We start from the raw sequence: 8,239 nt of genomic DNA on the forward strand, positions 1-8,239 counted from the left end.
TTATAAAGGCATGGAGATAAGACGGCTGGACATGACACCTTGATACAGGCTCCGGGTAGGTCGGCTTTCTCAGATTTAGTCGTGTGCCTTGGGAATTCCCCTTTCTTGTACTATAGCTATTAATACGCGATGCCCCTCGAGGTCGATACCCGACGACTCCCGAGGGTAGGTCTCGACCTTGGCTTCGAGCCTCGAGGAGCATGGCCACGAGGCGACCTAATGACGGGGAAATCGGGCCCCTGGTTTTACCGCATAAAGATAGTCTCCGCGTTTCTTAGAGTGAGAGTGGTAAGAAACGATAAGAAACGACCCTGAATTTCTTCTTCCTTCACTGTTTTTGCAATCGGCGATGGCGACGAGGTGCCAAGATGCAACACGCATGCTGCTCCTACAGGTTTTCGCATTGACTGCGACAGTTGGCTGCCTTTTGGCTTTCTTCCATGTGCACACGGTGCTTTTATAAATACTCCCCTTCTTTCTTTTTATACCCCATTGCATGCCCAAACCCCCGATAAGATTCGTTCTTCCTTTGCTCTTGTTCTCTTTCAGGAACGCAACTCTTTTTCTTCCTTCAGAATTTTCTAAGGATGGCAAAAATTTCCACTTCTACTTTCCAGGAGGTTGCGGGCTCATCCTCTTTGCTTCTCTCTCAAGGCGAGGCGGCTACACCTCCTCATGCTGAGGAATGCGTCCCAGGATCCTTTGCGATGACCTCCGATTTCAAGGTTGAGAGACCTTCCTCAAAGCCAGAGCGTCGCGAGCCTGTAACTCGGTATATCAACTCGATAACAGACATCGGGAGAGTGAGGGCTGATTATTGCTGGGGGATACCGTGCTTGCAGAGATTCCTGCTCGGGAGGAAGATATTACGGCTCATAAAGTTGGCTTTCTGAGTGTATACACCTATCCATTTACCTTGGGGCCAGTGGGGCCATTCTCGCCCCCGATTGACCCCGTGATTCTCGACTTCTGACAACGTTATCAGGTGACCCTGGCCAAATTCATCCTTCGTTCTGGCGCATTGTTTATATGATCAGGCATTATTCTAACATGATAAAGGAGATTTCCTTCACCCTCAACCACCTGATCTGGATGTCCCGTCTCCTTCGAGGGGGTTTAATCAAGCTTCGTTGTCGAGCCTCGAGGTCCCTTTTTGCCTGCGCTAAGGAGCCCGGGAATGAAGGATGGATAAGCCGGTTCGATCGAGTGAGGACTTCTAACCTGATTTCGGTAGAAAAGATGTCATTCCCTAAGAAGTAGAGTGCTGGATGTAAGTAAATGCGTTGTCGGGTCTTCTTTTGCTTCTCCTTTGCAATATTTCTTCAAGAATCTAACTCCATTTTTCTTGCCTTTTTAGCCCTAGCAATCTACCCTGGTGCGGTTTCGCACCTCCAGGGTTGGGTCGGCCGCTTATACTCAATTTTCCCATACGCCGAACGAGTGTGGAGGAATTTATCCCGAGCCCGATGGGAAGCCAAAGACTACGGTAAGCTTCGATCCTTGTTGCATCCGCGTACTTTGACGCAAATTGCTATCAGTAGCATTCTCCGTTCTTTGTGTTTAAATTTTGCATTTTCTAGGTCTGGGGGAAGTCCCTTTGACAAAGGGGGCACCACTCGCCAAAAAGGACGCCCTAGTGCCTGGTGAGAGGAAGAGAAGGCCAGTCGAGCCTCCGGAGTTCAAGAGGGTTAAGACGGAGGGACCCAAAGCTGACCTAGCAGCTCCGACCTTGAAGACGGCGGAAAATCCTCGGGCTGAAGGTGAGGGGGAAATCAACTTCCCAACGGCCTCCAAGGAGCATATAGACTTGGCCGATCGTCGGGCCGTGGGGATGGAGGCTTTCGAACCGGAGACTAATGCCGTTGTGCCTTATCTTCGCGGTGGGGAGGCAACGGATGGAGTATCGAGTACTACCCCCGAATCGGCTAGTGGCCAGAATTCTTCCAGAGTTGAGGTGCCTTTGGTGGGTAGTTCGGAGGGGCTCGGCTCCGGGGTCCAGGGTGAACAAGGGACAAAGACTTTGACTGATCCTGTTAACAGTTTGATAGTTGTTGATTCTCCTCAAGGAGTGATCCTACCGTCGCATGGAGTGCAAGACACCCCGTGTGAAGAGCCTTCTGAAGCAGGGGCACTAGTCAAAGGAGGAGATGCACTCGAGAGGTCGTCGACCGTTCTCGAGGGAGGTCCCGAGGTTGATGCTTCATTCATTTTCAGTGAGATGGGCAGACTTTGCGAGCGGCTAATTTTTGCTAACCTTGTCCGCCGCTTTGGGCTGCTCTAGTCTTCGTTTTTCTAACTTGTCTTCTTACGTGACTTCAGGCTAAAGTGCTTTATAACCAAGCTTTCACCCAGTATCAAGATGAGGTGAACCGCCATGAGCGTGAGAAAGCCTATTTTACCGAGCAGGTTACTCACCCCTCGTTTTACTATTATTTGAATCCTTGTGAGATTCCACTGCTTTTAACCTCTCGGACTTGATTTGTGCAGTTTGAGAAGGATAACGCCCTGTTGAGAGGGGAGCTTTGGGCCAGAGATGCTGAAATTTCCGAGCTTAGTCAGTAATTAAACGAAATGACTTCTGAGAGGGACACCCTCCAGGGGAAGGTAACCTTAATCGAGCGTCAGCTCCGGGATACAAAGGAGGATAGTGACAAGTACAAGGATCTCCATTCCGAACTGGTGGCGGCATTGTCTCGGATCAAAGCCGAGGACGAGGCGCATGTATCCTCGTACGGGGAGGGAGCCATTGAGGATGTAGGCTTGGCAGTAGAACAGGATTCTGTTGATTTTCCTGTCGATTTTCCTGTTTGTATATAGCATTTTTATACCGGCATATGTATAAAGTGAACCTTGCAGCTTTGTTTCTTCCACTCCCATTTTTTGTCCGGAATTCGGCCGGGTGTTCCTGTTTTTAGATTCGTGGTATGGCCCTGGGCTCGTTAGGCAAGCTCGGGAGCTTTTACGCACCCGGTCGACACGACCTTTAATGTAAACTGGCGTTAGTGCTCTTATACTTTGCTCAACTATTTTGGGTTTAGTCTCCGATTCGGGCTCCGACTCGATCCCATTCGACCCTCAAGCTTTTGTGTTTTCGTGGGCTGGCGATAACGGCTCTTTATGCCTTGGGTCGAAGCGACCTTTTATGTATGTGGCCCTGAGGCTCGCGAAGCTGGCGACGATGGCTCTTACGCTATGCCTTTAGGCATGTATAGTTAACTATTTTGGATCTAGTCTCCGAATCGGGTTACGACTCGAGCTCACTTTGACCCTCAAGTTTTCAAATTTTTGAGATGGCGACAGTGGCTCTTACGCTTTTGGTCGTTGCGACCTTTTAGTGTGTAGCCCTGAGGCTCGTTTGGCTGGCGACAATGGCTCTGACACTTTTGCCCTTGGGAATATGTAGGCTTTGTTTTCCTCTTGTTAAGGACTTTTTTGAGATAATTTTGCCTTACTCGTCATCGGTTCGGGAAGAACCTCGATTTCAAGTCGTTAGCGGCGATATTCGAGCACCTCGGAAGGTTTAACTCGTAGGCTGAGTAGCTCGAAGCCTTATGATTTGGAGATGACATGGTCGAAGCTCGTTTGCCTGTCAAGGGCAGCCTGTTTTAACCGGTTCTTTTCAAAGTAGATTCAAAGTAATGGCCTATGATTTTGTAGCGACGATCGGGCGTCCCCGAGTCGCGTTAATTTGGCTGGTGCAACCCTATTGACCGTAGTCATTTGTGTTTGGTTTTGATCCCGAGTATGGTAGTTTAGGCGTCTATATCGAGGGTATGCCCTTTCGGGAGTCTTACAAATGCGACATATAAGCCTAAACTTCGGGATTGAGTTTATGCATGTAGTAAGGTCTTACAAAAATTTCATGCCTATTGAGGTCTTACAGTATTTTCATGCTTGTTGAGGTCTTACAGTAGTAGTTGTTGATACTCGATGCGAGTTTTCGCTTGTGACCGAGTCTGCCTACTTGGGGTCTTACGACCCCGAGTTTTTTAACAAATGACGATTGGTGACAGTCTCCGAGTCATCAAGTTTGCTTAGGCTCGGGGGCTGTCACTCGTGAGCTCGGAGTTGCCTCATTGAGGGCTTATATTTTTGGAGATTCCGACCCTCGGGTCATGTGGGTGCCGAGTTATTAACGCCAGTCTCCGAGTATTTCGGACCGTTCTCGGCGGGGAAATCCTTGCTGTGAAAATGTTGAACTTTCTTTGGAGTACGAGACACTTTGGGAAAAGGTATTCTTTGCTTTGTTTGACATAATTACATGTTGTTTTGTTGCCGTGATCCCGGCTTGTGCGGACACGGCTTTTTTGACCGTATGGCCCGGTACATTATTTGCTATTGGAACTTAGTATGTCGTTCCCCGGCTCTTCCGAGCGGATGGACTCTCAAAGGGGGGGTGCCCTCTAACATTCGGGGTTGATTGCAAAAGAAGCCCTACAGGCTGTCGGGTCCTCCTCAAGTAGCGTGTGGACGTTGCCTTATTAAAAACCTTGCCGGCAAAAACCCATTTCGGGATAAAAACTCGATCGAAGGAAAAGAGTGCAACGCTTGCTCGAGGATTTTTGCGGAATATTCTGATCGGGTGTTCCAGCAGTAATACCATTTAGACATTGATATATTCCAGTTGCTCGGAAGCTGTTCGCCCTCCATGGTTCCAAGTTTATAGGATCCCTTGCCGACTATTCCGAGGACACGGTACGGTCCTTCCCAGTTCTGGCCCAACTTCCCTTCATTAAGGTTTTGGGTGTTGAGAGTGACCTTCCTTAGGACTAAGTCTCCGATCCCGAAATATCGGAGATTTGTTCTCCTGTTATAGTATCTTTCGATTCTCTGTTTCTGGGCGGCCATCCAGATCAGCGAGGCTTCTCACTTTTCATCAAGTAGTTCGAGGGCCGTTGTCATGGCCTCGATGTTCGAGCCCTCATTAGCATGCTAAAATCTGGCGCTCGGCTCCCCGACTTCCACTGGTATCAAAGACTTGTCGTACACTAGAGTGAAAGGTGTTTCCCCGGTGCTTGACTTTGGAGTTGTTTGATATGCCTACAGCACCTCGGGCAGCGTTTCTCTCCATTTTCCCTTGGCGTTCTCCAGTTTCTTCTTTAGGTTCTGAGTGATGGTTTTATTCATGGATTTGACGTGGCCGTTTGCACATGGATGGTAAGGCGTCGACAGGATTCTCTTGATTTTGTTGTCTTCAAGGAACTGTGTTACCTTGCCCCCGATGAATTGCCTTCCGTTGTCGCATGTTATTTCGGACGGGATTTCGAATCGGCATATGATGTGATCCCATATGAAATTGATGACTTCCTTTTCTCTTATTTTTTCGAAGGCCTGTGCTTCCACCCATGTCGAAAAGTAGTCAGTCATAAATAGAATGAATCTAGCCTTACCTGGCACCGTCGGCAAAGGGCCGACGATGTCCATCCCCCATTTCATGAATAGCCATGGTGATAAAACAGAATGTAGTTGCTCGCCGGGTTGGTGGATCATAGGAGCGAATCTCTGGCATTTGTCGCATTTTCTGACAAATTCTCTGATGTCTTTTTCCATGTTGTCCCAATAGTAACCCGCTCTAATCATCTTCCGGACCAAGGAGTCGGCACCGGAATAATTCCTACAGATACCCTCGTGGATCTCTCGGAGTACGTAATCTATGTCACCTGGCCCTAAGCATACCGCCAGGGGGGCGTCGAAAGTTGTCCTGTACAGAGTCCCATTTTCGTCGAGCGAAAACCGGGCTGCTTTGGTTTGCAGGGCCCTCGATTCTTTTGGATCTGCGGGAAGCTTCCTATCTTTTAAATAATCAATATACTTATTTCTCCAATCCCATGTTAGACTGGCGGAGTTAATCTCCCCGTGACCTTCCTCGACCACTGATTTAAACAACTGGACAACAGCTCTGGGGAGTAGGTCCTCTTCTTCAGCAGAAGATCCCAGATTTGCGAGGGCATCGGCCTCGCTGTTCTTCTCTCGAGGTACATGGACTAAGGTCCATTCTTTGAAGCGACGTAATACGATTTGGATTTTGTCCAAGTACCTCTGCATCCTGTCCTCTCGAACTTCGTAGCTCTCATTCACCTGGTTTACTACGAGGAGCGAATCGCATTTCGCCTCGACGGTCTCGGCTTCCAGGCTTTTGGCCAATTTTAAACCTGCAATCATAGCCTCGTACTCGGCTTCATTATTAGTCAGTTTTGTGGTTTTTATGGATTTTCTGATTACGCTGCCAACGGGTGGCTTTAGGACTATACCGAGCCCGGACCCTCTTATGTTTGTGGCGCCGTCTGTGAACAGGGTCCATACCCCGGAGGACAGGCCTGATTTTAATAAAAGTTCTATCTCTACCTCGGGTACGAGGGATGGTGAGAAATCGGCCACGAAGTCCGCCAAAATTTGGAACTTGATGGCCGTTCGAGGTTGATATTCGATAGCATACCCTCCGAGTTCGATGGCCCATTTGGCCAATCGGCCTGATAGCTCGGGTTTATGCAGTATGCTCTAGAGGGGGGTACGTCGACAGAACACAAATACGATGACATTGAAAATAGGGCTTCAGCTTACGTGAGGCGCTTATCAGCGCGAGAGCCAATTTTTCGATGGGGATACCGGGTTTCGGCGTCCCCCAGGGTTCGGCTTACATAATAAATAGGAAATTGTGTACCTTACTCCTCTCGAACTAGTATGCCGCTTACCGCTATTTCAGACACGGCCAAGTACAGGTATAGCGCTTCATCCTCCTTGGGCGTGTGCAGCAAAGGTGGGCTAGTCAGGTATCATTTCAGTTCTTCTAGGTCTTGTTGGCATTCTGGAGTCCATTCGAAGTTACTCTTTCTTTTGAGTAGAGAGAATAAATGATGGCTTTTGTCTAATGACCTTGATATGAATCTGCCCAGGGCCGCTATCCGCCCTGTTAGCCGTTGGACGGCCTTTACATTGTTTCACCATCGTGATTTCTTCGATGGCCTTTATTTTGTCGGGATTGATCTCGATCCCCCTGTTTGAAACCATGAAGCCCAGGAATATGCCCGAACCCACTCCGAAGGTACACTTCTCGGGATTGAGCTTCATGTTGTAGCTTCTGAGGATGTCAAAAGTTTCCTGCAAATGGGTCAAATGGTCCTCTGCGCGCAGGGACTTGACTAGCATATCATCAATATATACCTCCATTGATTTACCTACTTGATGCTCGAACATTTTATTAACTAGGCATTGGTATGTTATCCCTGCATTTTTTAGCTCGAAGGGCATTACGTTCTAGCAGTATGTACCATACTTTGTGATGAACAAGGTTTTTTCCCTATCCTCGGGGTTCATCTGGATTTGATTATACCCCGAGTAGGCATCGAGAAAGGTGATGGTCTTGTGGCCAGCCGTAGCATCGATTAGACGGTCGATATTAGGCAATGGGAAGGAATCTTAGTGGCACGCTTTATTCAAGTCTTTATAATCTACGCACATTCTTAGCTTGTTTCCCTTTTTGGGCACTACTACTACGTTGGCTAGCCATTCGGGGTACTTTACCTCTCTAATGGATCCGATTTTAAGAAGTTTTGTTACCTCTTCTTTGATGAAGGCATGTTTTACCTCGGACTGTGGTCTTCTCTTCTGCTTCATGGGCTTAAATTCGGGATCGATGCTCAGCCTGTGGGAGGTTATTTCCGGCGGGATTCCCGTCATATCTTGATGGGACCAGGCAAAACAGTCGATATTGTTACTGTCACACCTATTTTTTTACCACGTGAAAGGGGATATAAGGGAGTTTTTTCAATTAAAGTGACATTATTCGAAATGAGATTATTTATTTATTACAAAGTTGCCACTTGGGATAATTATTTTGGTGTCCCAAGTCACCGGTTTATTTTAAAATCCCAATTCGAGGAAATCGACTTTATTTAAAAGTCTGCGAACCAGAAATTCTAGATAAGGAATTTTGTTAAGCCAGGAGAAGGTGTTAGGTATTTCCGGGTTCCGTGGTTCTAGCACGGTCGCTTAAACTGTTAAAAATGGTCTATTATCTGATTAACTACATGTTTTGACCTATTGTACATTTTTAGCTTTTGTAAACGCTTTTAGTTATTTTAAATCGCTTTTAGGAAGATTCAATGTTATTTAAAACATGTCTTAAACCACGCTACATGAAATGCACCCGCGGTTCGCGACACGTTCTATTTAACATTGTTGAAAAAATTGAAATTGGGTCACATGAAATGTACACCTGGATTTTAGTAATTAAAAAATC

The sequence above is a fragment of the Nicotiana sylvestris genome, chromosome 7 (genome assembly GCF_000393655.2).
Source record: "Nicotiana sylvestris chromosome 7, ASM39365v2, whole genome shotgun sequence".
Taxonomy (NCBI): Eukaryota; Viridiplantae; Streptophyta; class Magnoliopsida; order Solanales; family Solanaceae; genus Nicotiana; species Nicotiana sylvestris.